At 39.4% G+C, this 27755-nt stretch overlaps 1 long non-coding RNA gene across 2 annotated transcripts; it reads left to right on the top strand.

Annotated features, from left to right (window-relative positions):
• The first annotated feature begins 1459 nt into the window (after positions 1-1459).
• LOC150020692 (uncharacterized) lies at positions 1460-15258 on the top strand. Of its 2 annotated transcripts, XR_016509705.1 has the most exons (4): positions 1460-1514; positions 8058-8124; positions 8933-8981; positions 15203-15258. It is a non-coding gene; the product is annotated as an uncharacterized LOC150020692 (long non-coding RNA). The 2 variants fall into 2 exon arrangements; XR_016509704.1 differs by lacking the exon at positions 15203-15258 and having other exon boundaries at positions 8933-9040.
• The last annotated feature ends 12497 nt before the right edge of the window (positions 15259-27755 follow it).

Below are 27755 nucleotides of genomic sequence, written 5' to 3'. Positions count from 1 at the left end.
CAACATGTGGTTACTTCAGTAAATGGCAAGTGGCTTCCTTGAAGAAGAATTTGGAAACTTAGTACTGAATATGCATCCTGTGGTGTTTCAGAATCTTTTTCAAAGGAAACTGGTCTATCTTTAGTCAATGGATTTTGCATCTGAGAATAGGCTCACATCTGGAAATTGGGCAAGAGATACCTGTTTTTATTGAGGTAGCTGTCTTCAGTTTCTTGATCATCTTGATTATTTAAGTTAAGAACTACTTTCATTTGCTGCCCATCTATTTTGCCTCTAAGAACACTGTCTTTTATTGATGATCTCCAAAGTCCTGTGAGAGTCAGACTTTCCTGGCTTCTGTTCCAACCTTGCTTCTTATTATCATAATTGTGTCCCTTGCTTCTGAGGGTCAAGTGCTTGCTCTTGGTCTCTGTCGTTTCAGGATTCTATCATGCCTATTGTTACAAAGAAGTCCAATTCTGTAACAAGTTTTACCCTTAGCTCTACTCATAACAGGCAGGTGCACAGAGCCCTGCATTTAAAAGGGCCCCATGTTTTGTTCAATGCTCTATTAGTACAGTCTTGAAATTACATTTAAGCAAGAGACTTCACATTTTCATTTTGCACTGGGTCTGGAAAATTGCCGATCCTGGACCCACTCTTCAGATGGTGGGCACTACTGAGCTTCTCAGTGACGCTGGTCCCTTTCTCATCACTGCATCCTTACAGTGTCCGCAAAGAGAGTGTTCTGTGTGCCTTCCTGCAGAAAATATGAGGCTTTATGCAGTAGATCCACTTTACCATGCCCACCTTCCTGCATCTTTTGATTCCTAATCCCATCCAATATTACATTGGTTCTGGCATTTTCACTTCATCTAGTGTGGGCTGTTGTTTTGCTGCCAAGAACTATCCTAGGAGTGTATAAGCTTGGGCTTTATATACCCATAGCAGTCAGTCATTAGCTGTGGGGCCACCCTCGCCATGAGGTATAACCTTGGGCAAGGCAGTTCTCTGTGACAGAGGCAATTTCTAGTGTGGAATGCAGCTGTGAGCCCTCAGTAACTGGGAGTTGGGTGCATCTACCCTCAGAAAAGGATCTGACAGAGCACCACAGAGCTACAGCCAGATTGCAGTGCATTTAATAATGTCTTACTGGGAATGCATTAGATGAACACTAGAATTTGAACACATTTTCTTCTCTTGCATATCAATTTTCATTTCACAGATGAGATATTTCCAATGTAGCTATGAAGACATTCCAACAGTGGTCACAGCAATGATAAGATCGGACACTTAAGCAAATATCAAAAGTTTCAACAGTTTTGGCTCCATGTAGCTGAACATTTTGTTTATGCTTATTATTTGGCGTAGCTCTTCTTATTCCTGAGAGTATTTCAGAGTATGCTTATTTAATTTATTTTCTCTGCTATTTTTACCTCATTTGTTCTACCACATTTATTTCTATGCAGGTAGCTGACAATATAAACAGAAGCAAAAGAACTCAGAAGTCTACCCCAAATGCTACCTAAGCATGGGTAAGTGATTTCAAATACCATGACTCCTGCATTATATTCTTTCTCCTTCATATTCCTAATGAGGCTTACCTGCTTTAGTCTTCAGGAAAGAGGCTAAGAGGAAAATTTCAGCAATTTGTGCCCTAGAGAGTCTTGAGGAAAATTTAATATCCACTGTTGAACATGTAGAAAATCTAGTAGATAAGGCAGAGAAGCTGTTAAGCTTCACCTCAATAAAAGCTTTAGTTGAGCTGGCTTGGAATCTGCTCTGCAGATTGGCTGTAAACTTTTGATAACATTTTATTATTATTATTTTTTCTTTGAAAATTATGCTAAGATTGATCTGTCATGGACTTTTATTTTTAATATTTTCTTTTATTTTTTTGAATCAATGAACATTATTTCCTGAAATAGCTTTTCCATTGAATTGGGATTTTACTTGACTGACAGAAATAATTGCCAACATGAAAGAACATTCTTTTCCTGCTCAAAGCTGATGAGTGGTTGATGATACGGGCAATTGTTAAACTGTATTGACCAGTGACCTGAGAGTCCCCAATTGCCTTTGGGAAGGAATAGGGTGCACATCTTACTTGAGGCTTTGTTCTGCTGTGTCATCAGCTGAGCACGTGCTCTGCATCCCAAGTGCATCACTGACAGTTCCTATTATTAAGGGCAGGTAGGTCAGAGTCATTGGCATCTATGTGAATGATGAGTTCTGTTTCATCATAAATAACATGCATATTCAGGTCCTAGACTACTTGATATTCTACAATCTTCCTATTCATGGATGAAATAAGGCCAAAAGATATATCCATTTTGCCATAGTGGAAAATAATCTCAAATTTCACTCTCAATGTTTTAATTGCATATATATATATATATATGTGTGTGTATATACATATACATATATACATATATATATATACATATATATATATATATATGATCATTCCACAGAAGGTAAAGAGTTCTCTGAACTTCTAAACAACATAAAATAATTTTCAAACACTCCTTATAGCAACTGAAGAAGGAGGTGGTAATTCAGTCAGTCTTGGAAGACAGTCTTAAATTAATCTCCAGAGCACTGGGCGATACTTATAAAGAACGTTTTAATTGTTCAATCCTAGGTGAGAATATTGACAACAGTAAGCTTTGAAATCACGAACAGCAGTTACTGTAGTTTTTCTGGAGTGTCCGTACTCTGCACAGGGATTCCTGCTCTTTAAAGGGAGCTGTGTGGGGGCTGGGCAACAGCTGTATCACTCCTATTAAACTAGAACTCTCGCAGCCAGAGAATATGGGCAGCCCTGAAACAAGAGGGAGTGAGTGAGCACAAGCAATGTTTCTGAGGCTGTTCTCAAATGCATCATTACGGGCTTTTCTGTTTCAATAATTTGTAAGTAGGCCGCCCCCTCTATACACAGACCAGCAGAAAAGCAGAAAGCCATGTGAGTTGTTGCATCTCTGCTGCCTCGGACTCTGGAGACATTAGTTTTAATGCATTGAAATGTGGAACCATCTTTGAAGAAATGTCACTTGGAATATGACCATTGAAAAAGCCTGGGCTACTTTAAGGAATGTGGAGAAATGTTTGTTTCCTGACACTTATATGCCTGGTATCTCCAGGAGGGAACATCACTGTTGTAAAACAAATGGTAGCTAATGGTTTTTAGCTAATGTTTCCAGCAAGATTTGGGAACAGAAGTTCAATATAGTAATTTACTGCTCTGTCCTGCCACGAGCGTTACTTATTTTCATACATGATTATGGTAAAGGCCCCAGGCTGAGTCTCAGCCATGCTCATCCTGTGTGGGTATGTCTTGAATCCAGAAGGAGCCCTTTGAGACGGTAGTAGAGGTTCTGAGTGTAGTTGGGGTCTATCATTTGTACTCTGGACTATACGAAGAGGTCGGCAGCCATCCGTCTCGAGAGACGATGGTGTAGCTTCTTAAGAGTCTATCTGCACCGCCGAGAATGGCTGTGCAGTCCGACTCGGGAGTGACACGGTATCTGTCTCCTCCCGTGTTGAATCGACATCTTGCGATGACGCTGGAGTGTCCTCTCCAGTGAAGCTGAAGCTACAGACTATACGAAGAAGGATTAAAGTAAAAGATAGAACACATTTTAAAGAGTTGTCTATAACCACTGGAAGGTGTTTAATGCATGAAAGCATTGACTTGAGGCTTTTACTACAGGGTGTAATAGCCTTAAATGAGGGGGAAGAGTGCCCGCCCATTGACAGGTCAGTAGGCGCAGAGACCCAGTATAGAACTGAGTGAGATGATGTAGTGTCAGGACAGGCCCACCTGGCCTAGTTATGAAGGGAAACTGAAAAGGCCACCAGCCACACTCTGAAGGGACTGACACCGTTGGTGTCAATACAAACAGTACCATACCCCTTAGGCAGGAACTTGATGGCTACCTGGAAGCTTTCCTGTGTTTTCTCTGTGACTCACCCATTTTTCCTGCCAGGGCACATCTGGCAATGTCCAGAGACAGTTTTAGTTATCACAAGTGGCATTATGGTGGGGGATGGAGGGTGTTGCTATGCGATCCGGTGGGTAGAGGCTAGGAATGCAACTATACATCCCACAATGCTCAGGACAGTCCCCTCCTCCCTTCAAAACAATGAATTATCCTGTTCAAAATGTTGATAGCGCCAAGACCTCTGACTAACTCATATTTATGACTATATCATTATAGTGGTTTTGAACAAGAAAGGAGGAATATGGAGGTGTTTGTAGACAAATGAGATAATTCATTCCACAGGCACATCTGAAACGTTGTGATGGGGACTGCAGGGTTCAAAGCGATGCCAAGAAAGAGGGGCATTCAACCAGGTAACTGTGATCTGGGGAAGTATGAAATGCTTGTAAATATCTTCTGCATGTCCAGCTTGGTTCAGATTGAAGCTTTATTAGCATTTCATTTTTAGTTCACTAGTTGATTCCTTTGTAGGCTTTCAAATCTTTTGTAAGAGCTTTACCTTATCCTTAAGGTCAAGTACCTGATGCTAGGTATTGCCAGTTGCTTGACAGTTTTATTTCTTCTTTAATCCAGTTGACACTTGTTGACTATCTATTACATGGCAGGCATTCTAGACATGAAAGAGACAAGAAGAAAACAGACTCAGTTGATGTTCTTCTGGAATTAAATTCTAGTAAGAGATGGTGTCTATAAATTAATAAATATTTAAGTAACTGATTAATTGTTATTGTTTTAATGGATCAGTAAAAAAAAAAATACACAGTATAGTAAAAATGTATAAGGAATATCCTAACCCAATTTGGCCTTTAGAGAGTTTTCCCTGATAAAGGAATGTCTTTACTCTGTTTGTTTGGGCTTACTTCCAGCATGGCAACAGGGTTTTAAGAGCCAAACCCCGAGACCGAGGCTAAAATGTATGGTATTTTACATTCCAGCCTTGTGTAATGTGGGTGATCGAGCCTAGAGATCTCAAGTGACTGTTCAGAGAAGCAAAGAAAACCACAAGGAGAACTGGATGGAGCAGTTATTACTCACATTACAAGAGCACCAACGGCGGCAGTTTGGCTAAGCAGAACCTCACCTCCCTGAGCCTGGGACTTGTTTTAAGGGGTCCCAGACAAAGGGGGAATGTGTCTTGTACCTGACTCTAAACTGCATTGCTTCAATGTGTAGGAGCAGAGAGAAAAGGTCAAGAAGCAGTCACACAACACAAGAGTCTACTCCCAAAAGGAGATAAGGAAGGAATTACAACCCATTTCCAAAACAATACACATTCCTTCTGGCCAGGGGTCCTCTGGCCAGTTTGGAAGAGCCTTGTCCAGCACGACCCCACACCTTGAAAGCCACGTTGATTCACTTCTGCTATCATCTTGGATGAGGTAGTCATGAAGGTTCAGCAAGTTTCAAAGATAGAGTGACATAGGCCCTAAAACTTTATGGGAGAAATGTCAGGATCACATCATAAGAGAAAAACAAAGCAGCATGGGAGCTACTGTTGCAGCCATAGTTAGAAAATACAGTTGATTGTAACTAAAATAAGAGAAAGTACAAATTCAAGCTTAAATCACTTCCTTTTTTTGAACCAGAGATAAAACTCTAAAGAAATATAGAAATCAAGATTTCTCTAAATACAGAGATAATGTTAACTCTATAAAAAATAATCCGTGAGACGTTTATAGATTCTAGAAAACTTCGCTAGTGAATACAATGATAAGTTATTAGTCTTAGATGAATTAATTTAATAATTTGTGCATCTTAGACTAATAAGTTTAATAATTTATTAGTCTTAGATTCAGATTTTAGCTTCTTTGGAAAATTGTGTTGGCTCATGTAGGTCCCAAGTTGTATAGGGCCATGTAAGGTCTCATGGTTGCCAACAGGTGGCTATAAGTCCACAATAGTTTTGTAAAAACAAAAGACATTGTTGTTAGAGATATGTTATTTTTTTACCTATTTTTCACCATTTATGAGAATGAAAACTTCTTAATCTCAAGCAAACAAAATGGAGGACTCTGAAGAGGTGTACGTACACTTCTGACAAATCGGAGAGAAAATAACATTTTCCGGAAGAGTATTCTCCTTATTTTACCTGATATGTGTGGTTTATGTAATTTCATGATCATTGAAAAGATAATTTCAGTTGAAGTCTTGGCGGTTGAGTCAACAGTCCAGTGAAGTTAATACTGCTTATTTTGCAGCCTGTATGACCTGTTTCAACATTACATTTTAGGCACTTCTCAGCCAATGTTGTGGGATTAACTTGTGTGTTGCATTCACAATGAAGTCCTTCAATGACAGCCCTTGACTGAAGCAATTTTCATAATTATGTGGACCTGAGAAAATGTCTGTGCCAGAATCTACCACAGAATACAATAGTGCTCATCAAGGGAAGGCAGGGGACAGGCTGCTGTGGTCCTCAGAGGGTAGGAGACATTTGCCCCAGACCTGCTGACTTCTTTTGTTAAGCAATTGTTGCAGGTCAAGTTCCCCAGGAACAGACTTTCAAACAGAGGATAGCAGCAGGATGTTTACTGGGGAGAGCTCTTGGGATCAATAGCTCTGGGAAGATGAAGGAAGGAGGACTGGGAAGAGGGTAAAGCTGAACTGAGATGCAGTTCCAACAAAGGCTTCATTCGGCTGATCCCATGGGGTGCTATGGGTGGAGCTAGGATGGCCCTAGAGTGCCCCAAAGAGAGGCAAAAGGGCCGGAGCCTTATACCTGCATGTTAAGCGTCACTGAAAGTGGGCTGACCCAGAGGACGGGGTAGAACTTTGGGTGAAGTGATCGTCTTTAGACACAACGGGAGACTGTCTCAGCTGAGAACTCTCAGCAATCAATGCTTGCAACAGCAGGGGGAGTGTCTCAGTTCTGAAGGAAGTGTACCAGAGCAGGTACCATGAAAATATTTTTGAGTTACTGAGGGGGACACCATGATCACCATAAAACCTAGTATATCCAGTAGAGATGCTGAAAGTTTTATCTCGACGGAATAAGTTCTCATTCAAAACCTATCAGAATCAAGCCCAAGATTCATTGTATTAGTTCTAATCACCAGGTGATATTGATAAATTACATGGCAGTGAAATGTTAGATTTGTACCATATCCAGAAATTTCCATGTAAGATGCTTCAGGTTTGTGCAGATTTGCAATAGTTCTTCTTAATTGTGAGTGCAAAAGAAAAATAAATGCATTCTGGATGATTTTGTTAAATCATAAAGATAGTATAAATTACCTAAGGTGTTTTTCAAGGCCCCTTTGTCCTGTAGCTCAAGGCCAAATTGTTAGGTGCTAGAGCAAAAATGGTTGCGTGTTAAAATGTATTGTTTTACCTCTGAATAGAAAGCTGTAACTTGCCATCTCTGGAGAGGATCACAGATGTCTCCTAGGAAAGAACTGGCTCACATCCTGTAGAAACCAAATTGCTAGGCATTAATGACATCAGGATGGCCTGGTTATAGAATCTCATCTATGAAGGGGGGCAGTGTATAGTAGTAAGGGATCATAAATTCTGCTTAGTTTGGAGTATAGCTCTACCGTTCTTTTGCATTGGTGCCCTCAGAAAAATTAAGTTCAATGTTACTCAATTTTCTTATCTCTAAAATGGTTATAATAGTACAAGGTTTAATAGATTAAGTGACTAATATGTGTGCACGGCAGAAAGTAAGCACTTTATAGATGCTTGTTAATACTATGTTCAGTTTTTTGTTTTTTTTTGAAGAAAGATATAAGAGGTAACCAGCTTTTTCTGTATTAAATCATTGCGCCATATTTTCATGCTAGAGGTGTTCCTTTTCCTATATGGAAAAAAAAAATCAAATAATGTCAATTGTAACAAGTCAGTATCTTTGAATGATCTTGGGCTGACATTTGAAGATTTTCTTCAACTCTATCCATATGGATTAGAAAAAGACTCAAAAGAAGAACAATCTCACTCTAGATCTTTGCTGAAAGAGGGTGAGATTGGGAACTTACTTTTAGGAAAAACCTATGGGTCATACATCTTCAATATATTATCTCATTTAATGTTCATACCAGCCCTAGGGGATTTACGATGTAATTTTCTCCTTCCCAGAGATGAAGAAAAACAAGACCAGAGGTTATGAGTTGGAACAGGACCGAAATTTTGGATCTGAAAACAAGTCAATGTGACTCCAGTGCAGTGCTAGTAAGGGGGAGAATTGGGCCTGAGTGTAGTCCCCTGTGGTATAATTAAGGTTGGACAATGTATGTACAGAATATAGATGGCAAGAGTCCTTCCCTCACTGTGACCAGCTCCAAAGGTGTTTCTCCTGGGGTGAGTTTACGACAGCAAAACCATTAACTTTGCCTTCTCTGGGACCATTTATCTTTGGGTTAGTTGGTTATTTCAATAGAACAAAAAACACTAAACTCTTTTGGTTTTGTAATTACTAAATTACTTGGTTTATGTCTCCCCAAGAATGTAAGACAAAGCTGCTTTTGCAAAACAATGGTTTCCTTCCTTCTTTCCTTCCTTCCTTCTTGCTTCCTTCCTTTCTTTCTTCCTTTCTTTCTTCTGATTAAAGATTAAGTTATATAAGTAAGATAAGGTGTTAATGTTTACCAGAGGCTACTTGGAATCAATATATTTTTGTGTCAGGACACCTTGTATTGTACTTCTCTCATGAATATTTGGAGAAAGAAGAGGGAAGGACTAAAAGAAATAACTTTGGTGGTGAAAACTGTCTGCCTAAAATCTTCATTTATTTATTTTTTCTGCAGAAGGTTTAGATGATTTAGGAAATAACCTTTGCATTTTAAAAAAACTATAATTTAGAATAAAACTACATTTAGATCACAGGAAAAATATGTGGTTTTTAAATTTCTAAAACTTTACATTTGGACAGTTATTCTTATAGTTATTCAGTTAAAATACTTTCTTTAAAGAGTCTATAAATAAAATGGCTTGAAATCTCTTTTCTTTTCCAGGAAGTCTCAAAGCTATCCCTGAGGACAAAATCTTGAGAGAAACAGAGAAGTAAAATTTCTTTTTACAAATTTGTGAAGAAGAGCATCCAGTTAAAAATGTACTGTTCTAGAAGCATGAAAGAAATGATGTTTATATTGTGTTTTACAAAATAAAATACTCAGTAGATAGGCAAGATCTTTTGCATAAGGTCTTTTGCACTTAACAGGCTCAAGAAAATCAGGTAGAGGATGACACAGTATAATTAAGTAGAAGAGGGTGATGACCATGAATCAGTCAGGACAAGAAGATAAATCAAAAGACTAAAGGAATAAAAATATTTTTTCTATGTATAAACATTTATTTGTTTAAATGAACTATGTGTCTAGAATAGAATAACAGTGAAACATTAAGTGGGAGCACGTGGAGTTCTAGAATATCAAAAATAGTAGATACACACATTAGGTATCTGAACTTAACACAGTATATATACTAAAATCAAAGCCTCTGTACTGTTCATCTGAATGCAAGAATAATAGAAGATATTATATTCTCTGGACTGCATGAGCCAGGGCATTCAAGTTTAATGCAGTTTGTGTTGAGTTCTCTCTTACTTGCAAATAAAATCACCCCAAGAGATCCAACAACTCAACAACACCAAGTCCAAGGATGTTCAGTTGTCTCTGGTCTACTTCCCCCTCCCCGCCTGCCCTCCCCTTAACATACACATACACCCATATGAGACCTTTTTCTCTTCCAAAGCTGTTTCTAAGTTGTAGTTTGGGATATAGAGATGATTAGGGTGAGACAAATTCCCCATACTTCTATATCTTAGCTTTGAAAAACCTGAAAATATTTGGATGTAGCTAAGATCATTTATTTTAACTTTTTATTCTGAAATGTTAATAGACCAATGGAAAGTTGTCAAAGTAGTATAGAGTTGCATAGAATTCTTTGAACCCTTCACCCAGCTTCCTATGGTAGTGATATCTTATATAACTGTAGTACATTATCAAAACAAGAACATTAATATGATTCAATATGATACTGAGGCGTATTTATTTATTTTTACCTTGAGAGAAGTTTTGAGGTAAACACTTTCTCTTGCCTCAGATAATTTTACAGGAAAACTTAAATGAAATAAATTATTGCTTGAAATTTTACTGGACAAAATATTAGCTATTTTGGCTCTTGGATTTTATCATCTATAAAGTGGTAATATAATAATATAATTTTTAAAGATGAAATAAGAAAATGAGTACAAAGGAGTTAGTTCAATGCTTAGTACTTAACATGTACTTAATGCCTGAAATCTATTATTTTTACCAACATCACTTGTCAACATCAGAATCAGCTTTTAGTTTGTTGATCTTTTCTACTGTTTTTCTGGTCCCTGTTTTATTTGTTTCTACTCTGATCTTTATTATTTCCTTCCTTCTGCTAAATTTGAGCTTAGTTTTTCTTGTTCCTTGAGGGGTAAAGTTAGGTGTTTGCCTAAGATCTTACTCTGATCCAAGAGCCAGAAAAGGACACTGTTAAAAAAGAAAATTACAGGCCAAGATCCCTGATGAATATCGATGTAAATCTTCCCAATGAAATACTAGCAAACTGAATTCAGCAGCACATTAAAAGGATCACTTACCGTGATCAAGCACGATTTATCTTTGGGATGCAAGGATGGTTCAACATATACAAATCAATAAGTGTGACAGGTTAAATTAATAAAATGAAGGAAAAAAATCACTTGGTCATCTCAGTAGCTGTAAAAAACAAACAACAACAAAAAAAAATTTGACTAAATTCAACATCTATTCATGACAAAAACTCTTAAGAAATTAGGTATAGAAGGAATGTACTTTAACATAATGAAGGTTATACAGGACAAGCCCATGGCTAACCTTATACTCAATGGTAAAAGATTAAAGGCTTTTTTTAAAGATAAAAATCCAGACAATTGTGCTCACCCTCATTACTCCTAGTTAGCACAGTACTGGAAGTCCTAGCCAGCACAATCAAGCAGGAAAGAATAAAATGCACTGGAATTAGGCAAGAAGTAAAATTTTCTCTATTTACAGATGACATAATCTTATATATAAAAAAATCTTAAAAATACCACCAAACAAAACAAAACAAAACAATAAAACCCACTGTTAGATATAATCAGTGTATTCAGTAAAATTCCAGTATACAGAAGTCAGTAGTGTTTCTGCACACTAACAATTATCTGAAAAAGAGAAATAAAGAAAACAGCTCCATTTACAATAACACAGAAGGCAATAAAATACTTAGGAATAAATTTAATCAAGAAGGTTAAGGATATCTACATAAAACACTATAAGACATTGATGAATGGGATCAAAAAACCCAAATAAGTAGAAATATATTCTGTGTTTATGGATTAGAAGAATTAATATTTTTAAAACATGAATACTACCCATAGCCTCCTATGGATTCAGTGCTATCCCTATCAAGATTTCAATGGCAGTTTCCACAGAAATAGAGCAAAAAAATCCTAAAATTTATATGGAACAACAAAAGACTCTAAATAGCCAAAGCAATCCTGAAATAGAAGAACAAAGTGGAAGGCATCACACTACCTGATTTCAAGTTATGTTATGAAGCTATACTAATCAAAACAGTATGGTGCTGGCATAAAAACAGACTCATGGACCAATGGAATGAAACTGAGAGCTCAGAGACAAACCCATGCATATATGAGCAATTAATACTTGACAAAGGAACCAAGAGTGTTTAATGAAGAAAAGATAATCTTTTGAGTAAATAGTGTTGGGAAAATTGGATAGTCACATGTACAAGAGTGAAACTAGACCCCTGTGTTTACCACTCACAAAAATTAACTTGAAATGGATTAAAGATTTAAATGTAACGCTGGAAACCATTACGCTTCTAGAAAAAAAATACAACACAGAAAACAAACTCCTTGATATAGGTCTTGGCAATGAATTTTTGGATATGAGATCTAAAGCACAGGCAACAGAACAAAAACCAATCAGTGGAACTACATTAAACTAAAAAGCTTCTGCACAGCAAAAGAAATAGTTAACACAATGTAAAGGCAACCTATGGAATGGGAAAGAATAATTGCAAAACCATATGGCTGGTAAGGAGTTAATATACAAACTTAAAAAATACTCATAGAACTCAATATGGGAGAACGAAGTAATCCAATTAAAAATGGGCAGAAGACCTGAAGAGACTTTTTTCCAAAGTAGATATACAATTGGCCTATAGAACAAAAGCTACTCCACATCACTAATCATTAGGGAAGTGTCAATCAAAACCACAATGAATTATCACCTCACACCTGTTAGAATGGCTGTCATCAAAAAAGACTAGAGTTAACAAATGCTGGTGAGGTTATGGAGAAAAGAGAACCCTTGTGCACTTTTGGAGAGAATCTAAATTGGCACAGCCACTCTGGAAAACTGTTTGGTGATTTCTAAAAAAATAAAAAATAGAGCTACTATATGATCTAGCAATTCCATTTATGGGAATATATCCAAAAATGAAAACACTATATTGAAAAGATATCTGCAATCCCATGTTCACAGCAGTATTATTAGCAATAGTCAAGATGTGGAACCTGACCTGTGTGGCTCAGTGAATTGAACGTCAGCCTGCGAACCAACTGTCACCGGTTTGATTCCCAGTCAGGGCACATAACTAGGTTGCACATCAGGTCCCCAGCTGGGGATGCGAGTGAGAGGCAACCACACAGTGATGTTTCTCTCCCTCTCTTTCTCCTTTCCCCTCTCTCTAAAAATAAATAAACAAACAAATAAATAAATTATTTTAAAAAAGACATAAGATAGTACAGATATTTTAAAAAAAAGATGCAGAAATAGACTAAGTGTCCATTGACAGATGAGTGGTTAAAGAAAATATGATATGTATTTTGTGATATGTGTTAAATGTCAATATATATCAATAAAACTTGAGGGGAGAATCAGCATAAAAGCCCCAATTGTTTTAAAGTAAGAACTAAAGGGGTTCCTTTTATTATATATTTTGGTATGTATGTGCTGCTTTTTTTGATATTTCTAGTGCTACTTCTCAACGATGAAATGAAGTAGATCTTATCCTCATTTTACATATGAAACTAGTGAGAAATGGAGAGATTAAGTTTCCCAAGTTCATACACCTTTAATGGAAGAGGCAGGATTTAAACTAGAGTCATCTGGCTTCAGAATCCACATTCTGAACTGTCATATTGCCTGGTGTCTGAAGAACAGGAACTAGTATAGTGATATTTTCATTTTGAGAACCTTTAAAAAATTAAACCATTTTTAAAAAGAAGAGCAGTATATTATGTGTGTATATGTGCACATATGTGTGTTAGAGTGTGTACGTCTAGGCACATGTCTATGTCATTTTGTGCATATACAACATTAAGGATTTTGAGTTGGTTTCATAACAGAAAAAGGTTCCTGTCAGGCATTAGTGTATTCTAACATTTCACTGTTTATTTTCAGGCTTCACTTTGATCTCTTTACACATTAATGTGTATGCAAATAGTGTGAGACAAGCATCACGTGCTGGATGCTGCCTCCGAGAAAGGCCGTAAAATTATAGTCTTAAAACTTTAATGAACAAAATCCGGGCTGGTAACAGTTTGCATATCATATGAACTTACTCTAAAGTGTATCTTTTTCTTGTGTCATTTTTCATTTCTTTGAGAGCTTGATTTAAGAACTACTGTACACAAGTAGTTAAAATTGTTACTTTATTCTTTCATGCCTTATTTCTTTCTCATTCTTCTCAAATGTTGTTTTCTGTAAAAACTGAAAATGAATGAAGGTTGGGAGAAACAAATTATTGAATGCTACAATGTTCTGAAAATCAAAGCAACCTTTACTAGTATAAACAAAAGTTGTTTCCCATTACAGAAGTATGCTTTGCTTATCTTGCAATAGATGAATGAAGTATATTAGCTGCTTTATTTTTCAAATAATTAAAAAACCTATTCTTTTAATACATGATGTGAAATAGCTTAAGGAATTGAACAAAGTTTTAATTTCGATGAGTAAATTTTTTCAGGAAAACACGCCCACATGTTAGTTTTCTCCTTCCCTTACAGAATTCCTGTCCCTTTCTAGATACTGAAAAAACAACAACAAAATGAAAGCTTATTCCTTTGGGACATTTAATACTTCGAAGTTGTATTTTCTCTTTAAGTAACAATGACTTAGTAAGATTCCTGAGACAGAATTTTTTTCCACCATCCAAACTTTAGTTCTAATTTTCTACCTATTTTTCTGATAATTCTCCCTTAGATTATTTCATTGTAGTATTTGTTCAACTTTTAAAGACTGGCTTTAGCCCTGACTGGTGTGGCTCAGTTGATTGGGCATCATCTCACAAAGCAAAGGGTCATGGGTTTGATTCCCGGTCAGGGCACGTGTCGTGTCTGGGTTGCGGGTGGGTCACCTGGCAGGAGCGTGTACAAGGGCATCTGATCGATGTTTCTCTCTCACATCAACGTTTCTCTCCCTCTCTGTCCTTCCCTTCCTTTCTCTCTAAAAATAAATAAAACCCTTATTAAAAAGATTGCCTTTAGTTTAAAGATGTGCGCAACATCATTGCAAGGGTGTTTTCAGCGTTGGTGGGGTCATGCAACTTATTCTTTTAGGAAAAAGAAATTTGGTACACATTTAGATGTACACAATATAGGAGTTTTAATATTTTTGTGTTCGGTGAATATGATCATGCTGGAAATACATGACAATGGTCATCCCAGTTGGAGTGACCTTGCCTTATAACTACACTGGCTGCAAAGGCAGTCTGTTGGCATGGCCTCAGAGAAGCTCACTTGCCCCATGACTGCAAAACCCTGAGGTGCAGTGTTTTCATCAGTGTCATCATAATTCAATGAAATAAGAAATGAAAGTATGGCCATAAAATCACTTCTATCTATACCCATAGAGCTGACTACAGCAAAAAAAGCTGGACTTTATGCAAAAATTTCATTTTGAACAAAGGTAGAAAGCTAATAAGTTAGGAGATTGACAGAGACAGCTAATCTGACCTATTATTTTGTTTTGATATAAATAATAGATTGCTAATAATAAACTCATCATTTCTTGGTATAAATTTATCCTCTCTGTAATGTTTTTTATCAGGGCTTTCAGCCACATGTTCTTCTTCACTCCTGGTTCAGTGACTTACTCACATAATATTAATTATTCAATTTAGTAACAATTATTGTAAGCAATCTTGATATTTTCTCCTGGTTCTTGAGATAATGCACAAAATTTCTTCTCTTTTTAAAATAGAAGATGTGGATGCTGAATTGAACAACTCACCTGGACAATATGACATGACAGTCAGTCAGTCAATAAGAATTTTTAAAAAAAGATGAAAAAATATTCAATAAAAGCTTTTGGAAAATAAGGATACTTTTGGACAATATTTTTATTATATGTAACTTTTTTCTGGTAATAGTTGAAATAATAATCAGAACAATGCAGAAACTACATGCAGATTTAAACAATTATCAAAGTTTAGACAATCTTTGAGTGCTTACGTAGGCCACAGTATGCTAGCATTGGGCTCTCTACGAGGACTACAAAATGAGTAAGGAAAGTTTACTCCTCTGGAGGAGGTGGGGAAGTGGCAAGATGTGGAGACAGATGTTTGAACAGTTAAACTAACAACTAGATATATCAGATTGTACGGGAACACAGAGGAATGAACGGTTTATCCAGGCTGAATAATTGGGAAGGATAAAGAAGAAACGCCGCGCAGAAAGCACAGCAGCCTGAATGCTCACACCAACGATCTGAGGACCGAGAGTAGCCAGTGCGCTAGGAACACAGAGTGGGCAAGAGCGGGAGGAGAGGACTCTGTCCCAGTAGAGCCCTGCATGCCAAGTTGAGAGACCTTTGCTTCATTGAAAAGGATAAGATAGAGTGGTTGAGAGACTATCACTGATGGTCTCTCTCTTACTGAGTAGATCAGTGAATTGGTTTTGATAAAAATCCTGAATTTGATTGACAAAAGTATCTACTGAGATAGAATGTTTATTGAAAAAGGTTTGCATTAAACCTTACGTTGGACTACATGGTTTTGCACCCCTCCCCCTGACTAATAATTTGTTTTTACTTCCAAGCATATAATGGTTTATTTTAAAAAATACTCACAAATTTACTTCTCCTGACTGATAAATTTTGTGACATTTGTACACAAAAAGTAAAATAAAATGAATAAAATATTGTCTGTCTTCAATAAAATATTTTTATGCATTAGATTTTGACAGAAAAATTGAAATGGATTATCCAACAATTATATACAAAATTGATATTTTCATGGCACAAAATTTCTCTTTATCAAGAATTGTTGTGCTCTTAAGGCAAATAAACATATGTTCCAAAGCCATAACTTTTTCACTAAAGAGAGTATGAGGAATGCCAGTTTTTCCCTGATCATGTTTTCTAGAATTTTAGTTATATCATTAAAAGATTAGCCATGATTAAGAAATATCAAAGCATTTAGAACAAGATAAGTTGGAGTTTCCAAAAAGTTATTTAAAGGCTCTTGTGTGCACATGTGGAGCTTAAGAGGCAAATTTACTCAAATACTTACTGTGATAAGCAATCCTAACATGAATATAAGTTCTCGTCCTACAAACATCGCTGTTTTTGTAAAGTTTGGAACAAGATTAAATAAACTTTAAACCTTGGGGATAAATGGTGATGGAAAGACACTTACTTGACTGTGTGGCAAACACAATATAATATACAGATAATGTATTATCGAAGTGTATACTTGAAACCTATATAATATTATTAAACAATGTCACCCAAATAAATTCAATAAAAGTTAAAAAACTGATTTTTTATGCTAAAGGGAAAAAAGACATGGGCTTTTTTTATAGAACAAATCCTCTCTAGCTAAAGAAAAAAAATAAGAAAAGGAAAAAGTTTGGATATACCAGAACAAAAGAAACCAAAGGCCACAAAGACCTATATGTGTGAAAGGAAAAGTGTCAGCATTCTGCTGCAGCTGTGCGCCATGTGCGGTGGGTAAAAAGCTCTAACAAGAATCTGGACCTCTGCCAATGGACTTGCCTGATGCACTGGGCACAGACAGACACCTGCATGGGTAGGCCAGTAAGTTTACACTGTTGTGTCAAGTGCTGCACCTCACAGGCCTGACAAGTGAGTGTAAACCTAGCACACAAGCAAAAGCATTCACACTCAGAAACTGCTGCCTGCCTGGTATTTCTTAGGTTGTGCCCTGGGTGGAAAACTCCTATCCAGAGCCCTGCTCTTAACCCAAACCCGGAGTCAGCCCTTCAACACAAATTGGAATGCTGTCTCTATTCTAGACGTTAAGGAGAAAGCTGTAAACAGCACATGCAAGGCTCCCACTCACAGATTATTTATAAGAAAGATATTAATGAAGAAGGACAGAAAGAAATAAGATAGTCACAGATTCTGATCATCACTATGAAGAAAATCAATAAGGTGATGTCTAAGAGAGTAATTGGGGCAGAGGCCTGCTGCAGAGAAAGTAAGAAAAAAGAGTTAATAAAAAGCGACAGTTGAGTCAAAGACCTAAAAATTACTGAAACTGGAAAAAGAATTCAAGGGAAGGACAAAGCACCTGAAGGGGGTAGGGCCTTTAATTGTTCCCAGCAGATATTAGTATATGCATTTCTTAAACATCGAGCTCAGTGTCAAATGTAAGAAGTCGTATCCTTGATGTAATAAGGCATTTTGAAGTAGGGGAGAGACTTGTCAACGCTATGATATTTCTTATGTTGCAAGTGAACCATTGGGGAGTTAAGGGGTGATGTTTGGATTGAGAGATTCAGGAAAAGAATACATTTTACTTGGGTTGAGGGGAGATGGGAAAGAGAGGAAAGGCAGCTGTCCAGGAAAGAGTTAAAAATATTGGTGAGCTACCAGTTGATGCTCTTCATTTGAACCAGTCAGCAAATAGTCAAGCGATTGTTTTCTGTGACTTCATTATGACTATGAAGATGCCTCAAATTATCTAAGGTATTTTTGACAACTACTCATCAGAATTTTCCCTGGATTCACCATTCTGGGAGTCTTTTGTTCAGATAGAGCTTGGCAGAACTCCTAGGCCAGGAAAACCTAAATGAAATGACAGTAAGATTTACTAGCTTTTGTTCAGTAATTTTCATGAGAAATACCTGGTCCACTGAGGACCCTTTATCTTGGCCGTGTTCTGAGACCCTTCGATGGCACTGATGTCACTTATATTTCAGCTTAGCTTCTGTGGCTCATATGTCATTTGAGACAGCTTGACCTTTGAGAGTCAGGTGAATTCGTCAGAACTCTGTCCCAGTGGCAGTGAAAGACCAGGACACTGAACATCACGTAAGGCTCCCAGGCCAGGGAGAAGTGTAGCTCACATTTTTCTGATTTTTTTTTTTTGTCTTAATGACTATGATTTTGCTGAAGAAATTCAGGAAATGGTTCATTTAGTCATTTCAAGAAGAATTCTGATCATTTTCCTCATCTAGTTGTTCCCAATGAAGAACATCGAGCAGACAGACATTTGTGAGAGTCGCCGACTTTGTTGAAAAGTTGGGTAAGGGAAACCTTCAATTGTGCGGCTGATGACTTTACAGCTTTACAGCTGCTGAGTTCAATATTTGCCTTTCTGTTTCTGGGGGTCCCTGGGGCATTTCAGTTACCTCACAGCCTAAGCTTCTGCCCCATTTCTTGTCCCTCTCTTCTTCTCCTCCTTTTTATCCTCCCACTAATGCCAACAAAAGGCTGCAAACATGCTCGCCCATCTTTACTCCTTCAATCAGAGCTTGGCACTAGTGGGATGGGCTGCTGTTTACATGCTGCATCTCAAAAGGCCGGCGTGTTCCAGGGCGTTTCCATTACTGGCCAGACAGCAATGTCTGCAGTCCTCTCTACGACAGCCAATCTTTTGTCGTACTCTTGACCTCTGGAAGTGCCTTGCCAATCTGAGTCTGCTTCTGGAAAGAAAGAAACCCCATGACCAATTTTCATGCCCATCAGCCGTTAAATTATTTTTAAAGGGCACAGTAGTTCTTCGGATTGGTTGGAGATTGGGGACAGACAAGGGGGAGAGCAGAAAAAGTCACATGACTCGGTCACGGAAGGCAGCCTGATTTACCATCGGTCATTGCTGACAGCTGGGGTGAGGAGGTGTTCAGGTAGAGGACATGGAGCTCTTTCAGGCATAGAGTGGAAGGGGGAACCCCAAAGGATCGGTTTGAGCATGTGTGTGGCACACACAGCAGGAGAGACAAATTTATTTGCTTGCCAATTTTGCTTAAGGCTGACTCTTTCCTCATAACCCAGACTGATTCCGTGACCCTGATGTGAGAGGAATTTTGCAGACAGATTTCCCTGTGATCTTGTCAAAGTGAAGCATCTTGGATAACCTTATATGGTAGCTACAGGCAAGAATCTGTACTAAATATACAGTTTGTCGCCTTGCATTTCATTCGCCTTTAAGAATTTTCACAATCAATATAACCTATAGAATTTTTTTTCCCTAAAGAACTCAGCAGATCACCTTACCTCCTTGTTATTGATTTACTGAAAATTCTAATTTTAGCAGAGGGGGATTAGTCATTAGTCTTTTCAAATACAGCAAAAATGGGTAATTAAAAATTCAAGGGGTTCAAATTGGAGGAATACAAATTATTTGGCATTTTGTTTATTTTTGAAATGTTTAGCAATTCTCTTCCTTTAAACAAAAAGTACCATGATGAATTGAGGTTAAAGTATAATAATTTATGTATGAATTTCTGACACTGCTTTTAGGATTTTAAAAGTATGGCAATTCTATCCTGATTTTCCCATCAAGTTATACAGTTTGAGACCGCTTTTACTGAATTTCTTAAAGATTTAAAGACAATCATTAAAAAATTTATAGCTAAAATTTAAAACATACTGAACAGTAGTAAAACATAATAAAAAGTACTTTGAATTATCTCCCACTACTCAGATAACTACTCTGATAACTACTCAGAAGGATCTGTTATTAATATATTGTTCTATTTATTTCTAGCATTTTTTTCTACTCACACACATAAATGTACCCCTACCTTACATAAATATGGTGTGTGTGTATATATTTATACCTCAACCAAATAGGTAATATGCTGTAAAAATACAATGAGCATTGAGTATTCCATTGTGATGGGTGGAGATACAGACTCAGATTCTAGCCATCATGGGCTACATTCTAGTGGGACAGGCAGAAAATGAACACAATAAATAAGTAAGGTATTAGGCTTCATAAGTACCAAGGACAAGAAAGTAGGAGAGTTAAGAAATGTCTAGGGGAAGAGGTGGGTTGTATGATACTTTTAGATAGCATGGGCAGGGAGACCTTAGTGTGAAGATCTTATTTAAATAAAGATCTGAAGAAGGTGAGGGGGTGAGCCACGTCGATATCTATAGAAAAACACCCCATTTGGGGAAACAGCAAATAGATGGGTCCTCAGGTGGGAGCATGCCTGGAGCATGTTGGAGTCTTGGGGGGCCAGGAGGGCTGAAGCAAGGTGAGGGAGGAGGAGAGCAGGAGAAGTAAGGTCAGAGAGGTAATGAGGTGCTGGGTCTCATGGGGACTGGAAGGTCTGTGGTGTTGGCTTTGAATTTGATGTGAAATGACTGGAGAGCTTTGAAAAGAAAAATCTCACGATCAAAAGGATTTTTCTGGCTGCTGTATGAGAATACAGTCTTTAGGAGGACGGGGTGGAAGCAGAGAGCAGTGCGGAGGTTAGTGTAACACTGTAATCCAGGAGCAGGATGGTTGTGACTTGGACCTGAGTCCTACTTGAGGAGGTGGTGAGAAATGTTTAATTTTGGATATATTCTGAAGGTGGAGTTGACAGGATTTGCTGATGGATGAAAGAGGAGAGGAGAGGAGTCATAGACAGTTCTAATGGAACTGTAAGAATTGAGTTTGCCATTTATTGCATTGGGGAAGTGAGTGAGAAGGGAAGTTTTGGGGGGGCTGTTTAGCAGGAGCTCAGTTTTCTACATGATAAATATGAGATGCTTATTGGTTACTCCCCAAGGAGAATATCAAGGAAAATAGTGGTTGCATGTATGAATACGGATTTTAAAAAGCAATGTCAGAGCTGGAGATTAAAAATCAGTCACTAGAGTACAGATGATATTTTGGAACTTTGGGACTGGATGAGATTTCCATGGGAATATGTTTAGATAGAAAAGAAAAGCTATCCAAGGATGGTATATTAGTTTTTTAGGGCTGCCCTAATTAATGCCATGGACTGGGAGGCTTCAACAACAGAAATTTATTTTCTCACAGTTCTGGAAGCTAGAAGTTCAAAATCAAGGTACCAGTAGGGTTGGTTTCCCCTGAGGCCTCTCTCTGTGGCTTGCAGATGGCCACCTTCTCACAGTACCCTCAGATGGCTTTTTCTCTATATGTTTCTCTATATGTGTCCTTGGTGTCTCTTCCTCTAATGAGGACACCACGTGTATTGCATTAGGTTTCCACCCTTATGACCTCATTTACTGTAATTACCTCTTGAAAAGCCCTATCTCCAAATACAGTCATGTTCTAAAGTAATGAGGGTTAGGGATTCAATGTATGAATTTGGGGGGGATACAATTCAGCCCATAATAGGTAGACATAGGGGGACATTCTGAAGTTAGGGTTGTGGGAAATAAGAAGTAGTGGTCAAACCACACTGAGAGGGACAGGATATAGAGGTAAGAGGAAAAAAAGGAAGTACCATATGAAATAAAGGAAGTAGGAAGAGAGAGGAAGGAAGGCAGGAGTGAGCAATTGTGTCAAAGGCTATTGATAGGTCAAGTAAGATGAAGACTGAAGATGAATATTTAATTTAGAACTATGGAGATCATTGATTACCTTAATAACGGATGAAGATGAGCACCTGAATGGAGTGGGTCCTTAGGAAAGGAAATCAGAGGCAGGAAATAAATAAAACCCTTTGAAAGACTTTTGAAAACAAATTGTCTGAGGACGTCACGCTGTCGTCTTTACCTCAAGTCTGTGAATGGAGACGAGCAAGATACTGGTAGATTTGCTGGTGTACTGAAACATGGAGTCGTCAGCAGCCGTCCGTCTCGAGAGACGATGGTGTAGCTTCTTAAGAGTCTATCTGCACCACCGAGAATGGCTGTGCAGTCTGACTCGGGAGTGACATGGTATCTGTCTCCTCCCGTGTTGAATCGACATCTTGTGATGACGCTGAAGCTACAGAGCCTGGGCAGGGTGATATGGAGGGTCTGCTGTTGCCCATGCAGCAGACCCCCCCTCTCTTCGCAGCTGAAGGGTCCAAGGGAAAGACGGAGTCAATACAGCTTGGCTTCAGGTGCGCCGCAGGAGTTGCCGGTGTTGACTACAACGTCAAACCGCCTTAGGGACTCCGGCTCCGGATTTTCTGTCGGGGTTTACTCCCTTAGCCTTTCCCCTGAAGAGGTATGCCGCAAGGCAGCGGAGGTTTTTGGGAGTCAGAGTTTTCCTTCTCTGATGTGCTCTGACTGGAAGATCGAACCAGCGACACTTAGCTCACAGGCCGATGCTCAATCCACTGAGCTAAACCAGCAAGATACTGAAACATGGAGTAAACCTCACAAAATTAGCTAAAATTTAGACTTCTCACTTTAAGTGTGGAAGGCAGAATAATGTTCTCCCCAAACGTCCATGTCCTGGTCCTTCAAACCTGTGAGTATGTTATAGCACACAGAAAAAAAAAAAAAAAAGGCAGTTGTGATGAATTAAGGATCTTGAACGAGGGAGATGACCCTGGATTTTTTAGGTGGGCCATAAATGTAATCACAAGTGTCCCTTGAAGAGAGACGGGAGTGTCAAAGTCAGAGAGATAGGAAGAACCTGCACTTTTGGTCTCAAAATTGGAGGAAGGGACCACGAGCCAAGGAAAGCAACACCGCTAGAAGCTGGAAAGGGCAAGGAAATGATGGTCCCATAGATTTCCCAGAAGCTGTGCAGCCTCGCTGACCCCTTAATTTCAGCACCATAAGACCTAGTTTTGGATTGCTGATCTCCAGACTGTCAGATGCTATATTTGCATTGTTTTAAACCATTAAATGTGTGACAACTTATTACAGCCGCCATAAGAAACTAATATAAGGGCATCAGGGAAAACCTTTAAAAAGCAGCGTAGCTGATGAGTGCTGCTCTTAGATCCAGGCAAGAGGGCCCCTAACCTAGGCCCTGTGCCTCAGAGGACCCCGCTCTGGAAGACCTCTCACCATCGAAGAGTCCACGAGGTGAAGGATGTGCCTACTGGAGACTGTGCCCTGCCTGTGTGGACCACAGACACCATCCTGGAATTCCTGCCCATACCAGCACTCAACCAGCTTCCAAAGTCTCCACATATGCTCAGATTAGATTCCCCAGAAAGCAGATGCCAAACAGTGGAGCATGGAGCATGTTTAGAGAGGAATGCCTTTGGGGAAACTCAGGTAAGGAAGCAGGGTTGGTGGAAGGGGAAGTTGAGCTATGTCTCAGAGCCGGTGAATGTCCTGCTGACCTCATGAGTGCTCTGGAACTGGAGTGATCTTTCTGTGTTGTCCCACATGGGCCCAGGGTGGGCAGGCTTGTACAGTGTTATGCAATCAGTCATTGGATGTGAGTTGCCCTTGGAGCCAGGCAGATTTCTGCAGCTGAAGTAATCCTAAAGGGACTAAGAACTAAAATGTATCTATCTGCCTACAGTAGTTGCATAAGATAAGATGATTTTCACTGAGGTGGGATCTTGGTGTCACATCACAGGGCCCATTTCAGTAGTCCCCTTCCTAGGAGATGTCATCATACGAGGACATAAGTGCATTGGCACACATTCCCCTGCTCCCAAGTGTGGCCAAGGGGAGGCTGCCTGTGGGGTGTGGGGCATTGAGGATGAGCTTAAATTCATAAGCTGGATTCCTACATGTGTGTTCATGAAGGGCATTGAGGTAGGGGCTGCAGTTGGGGCAGGAAGAAAAGGGGAGCAGGCCTCAAGCTGGGGGCTAGATCTCCCTGCGCTCTGTGTTCTGATACAGTAACCTCAAAATGTTGTTGAATTTTGAATTTCTACCTGGCTCCAGGTTTCATGCAGGGATTTTTGTCAAGGCAGAAGAGTAGAACCTATTTCATTTAATCATTTATTAGCTTAGTTTAAATCTTCTTAATCTTTAGACAGATGGAATATGAATTTTTGTTTGTACTCTTGCCCTGAGCCCTGCAAATGTGGTAGGTGGCTACACCTGGGCACCTAACCCTCCCTGTTGGTTCACTTGTAGATAATTTCTGCAGTAGAACTTTGTATGGCATGAGGGTCACTTGACCCACCTGGTAAGGTAAATTTTTCTCAGCTGAAGTCCTGAAATTTATTATTATTATTTTTTTATGTTATACTTAAGTCTACTTGGTTCCTGGCTGGCTTTGCACCCGACTCTGCAGACTCGTGAATAACTGCCTCACTTAGCTGCTGAAGTCCTGTGTCCTGGTGTTTTACTGTGAGCCTTTCTCACACCCCTCAGGTACCGTACCTTTGCCTTTCCCTCTCCTAAGCTCCAAGGGCCTTTCTTTTGCTTCTGTAACTTGTTTCCTGAGCCTGTGCAACCCAGCTGGCTCACTTCTACTACCTCTGTAACTTTCTAAATAAACTTTCTCTTATCATTTGAGTTCTTGGCTCAGGATTCTTCACTGAAACCAAGAGCCGAGGTCCAATTTTGCTTCCAACACCACCAGTAACACTTCCAAAAGAAGGATCTGTCTTCAGACCCTCCACCACTGCCTGGCAATGACCTCACTCAAATGAAGACAAAGTTCCTTGCCCTGTGCTCAAGCCTCCCCATAAAAGCCCCACTGGCTGTATGCCTCTGTTTATCTTGGGGTAGCAGCCTGGTTCTAAGGAACATTGCAGTGTGGGGTGCAGCAGACCTGATGTGGAGCCCCGTGCATAGTGTGTGGGCAAAGGGTTTTGCAATCAAGTAGTCTGTGATGAGGTAACAGACCCACAGAGGGAAAAGACTGGCCCAGAGTCAAGAGCGAGGACACTGCCCGGGCACCTTATCTTCCTCCTACTCCACCCTGCCTCCCCAGGAGACTCGGAAATCAAACCTACATTCTACGATAAGAAAAAGCTTTTTAAAGGATGAGCAATAACGAAGCTATTAAGATAACCAGTGACTAGACAGAAAAACGAGCCCTGGCTGGTTTGGCTCAGTGGATTGAGCGTCGGCCTGTGAGCTAAGTGTCGCTGGTTCGATCTTCCAGTCAGGGCACATCAGAGAAGGAAAACTCTGACTCCAAAAAACCTCCGCTGCCTTGCGGCATACCTCTTCAGGGGAAAGGCTAAGGGAGTAAACACCGACAGAAAATCCGGAGCCGGAGTCCCTAAGGCGGTTCGACATTGTAGTCAACACCGGCAACTCCTGCGGCGCACCTGAAACCAAGCTGTATTGACTCCGTCTTTCCCTTGGACCCTTCAGCTGCGAAGAGAGGGGGGGTCTGCTGCATGGGCAACAGCAGACCCTCCATATCACCCTGCCCAGGCTCTGTAGCTTCAGCTTCTCCAGCGTCATCGCAAGATGTCGATTCAACACGGGAGGAGACAGATACCGTGTCACTCCCGAGTCGGACTGCACAGCCATTCTCGGCGGTGCAGATAGACTCTTAAGAAGCTACACCATCGTCTCTCGAGACAGACGGCTGCCAACGACGACTTGGTTTAGAAAAACTAATGGAGCCTACAGAATTTCTACTTAAGAATTATGTTTATGTTCATTTCCACCTATTCAAGTGAGTCATAAGGTCCCCACTGCCTCTGCTCAGATGCCTGCTCTTTGGAAGAGCTGTTTTTGCTGGATTGTTTTCCAGTACCCTTTGGGCTAGTGGGAGCCATGCTGGGAAGCGATCACATTTTTCTGGCAAGGACACACTTCCCACCTGCTAAGCTCCTTTGGGGTAATAGAGGAGCACTCTCCCTGAGATGGAGAGACCTTCCTGGAGACATCTGTCTCTTGATGCAAACAGACCATTTCCCTTCTCAGCTAGGGGTCTATCTAAAGTGGATTATTCCCCGGTATCTGTGTCACATAAACTAGAGCATTTGCTCAATTGCTCTTTTTGCTTCTAGTACTCTTTTTTGCCTTTCCTGAAACACATCTCTCTTACTTTATGGCTGTTTCTCCTACTCATTCTATGAATCTTGCACAGCTGTCAATCAATCACAGTGCCCTGCCTCCCTTCCCCTGCTCAGCAAGGTCACAGGAAGGACCTGTGTGGCTCTTAACCATTCCGATAATCTTTGTCAGGTCTTTGACACTGAAAGAGGAGCAACTTAGGCTCAAGGTGGTTAAAACTGGATCACAGAGGAAGCATCCAAGAGACATGTCACTGCCACTGAGCTCTCTAGAGATACCCTTTTCCTATCCTATCCTTATAAAGTCTGCTGGGTTGATTTTCTTTTTGATTCTGTGAGCTATCCAGTTTCTTTCCAATAAATTCTTGTGTTTACCTAAATTTGTCCAGAATTGCTTGCAAGGAAAGAAAAAGCTCTAAGTGTCCAACTGTTCCTTCCACTTGAAATGTCCATCCCCAACCCAATCCTACTACCAGCTTCACTCCTTCCATCTAACCTATTTTACTTTCCTGGCTGGTGGGATAGTCTACTTTTTCCACCTGTGTTGATTGCATGGCTGGCAAACCAGAAATTGCCCTAATTTACCTCAATGATCTTTCACTGTTAGAACTACAGCTGGATTTTCATGCTGACGTAGGTAACTCTCTTTAGCCTTTACAAAGTCCACAAATTGTTCAAAAAGTTAAAGTAAAATCAGGGCAATGTTAAATTGATCTGTTTCAGGGTGGTGTGCATATCAGAAATCGATTGTCACAGTAATTCTCTGTAATATACAACCCCAATCTCAAAGGGATACAACAGTAAGTATTTATTTAGCTTCTGAGTCAGTAGGGTTCAGCAGATAAGGCCCAGATTTAGCTCATCAAAATGTGTTTACTGTCAGGCATTGGTTGGGTAGGCCGTTTGGCTGATTTTGGCTAAGCTCTCCTACAAGTGTGGCTGGTTTCTAGGATGGCCTGAACTAGGGTGACTGGGGCAACTCAGCTCTGGTCCTTGAGACCCCCCTCATTCTTCTCCAGGGACAATAGGACTAGCTGGGCATGTCTTTCTTATGGCAGTGGCAGGGAAAGAGCAAATAGGCTCAATCATGCCAGTTCCTTTTATGTCTGCTTGTATCATCATCATCATCAGAAGTCAAATGCTTGTACAGAATTAGAAAACACCATAGAGCTACTGATAAAGGTTGTATGGAAATAGGCAGGAGTGACATACTGGGTCTGTTATTACCCACAGTACCACAGAGGTAATTTCTCTTATTTCCTTTTTTTTTTCTTTTTTCATTTTTGAATTTTAAGCTCTTTCCACAATATGCTCCTAAAACTTGTGTAATAAAGGGATATTTCCAAACTAGAGTATACTGAAATAATTAAAAACCTAGAGAGAACTGTAGATACTATATAGATTTGGCTTTTCCATTAGCTGAAGTACTTAATGATTTATTAAAACTTACCAAAGCAGCTCACATTGTTTAATTACATCGTTCCCTTTTTCTATTTACTGTGACTAGGGCTGATCTTTGAATGTTGGAATGAATTTCTCTTGTAGACTGGAAGGTACAAATAATGCTTTGGCTGGGATTAAGTGCTGTGTGCTGAGTCTTGCCAGGGACTGAACCCAGGGAACCGCCTCTTTCCGTAAGTTGTTCATGGTGAGTTTGGAATTCCATAAAACTAGAAAACAATGCACCCGTCTACTCAATTGTCTTCTTTTTACATGAA

Source organism: Furipterus horrens, unplaced genomic scaffold (genome assembly GCF_987537825.1).
Source record: "Furipterus horrens unplaced genomic scaffold, mFurHor1.1.pri manual_scaffold_1, whole genome shotgun sequence".
NCBI lineage: Eukaryota > Metazoa > Chordata > Mammalia > Chiroptera > Furipteridae > Furipterus > Furipterus horrens.
This window is presented reverse-complemented; position numbering and strand designations above follow the sequence as displayed.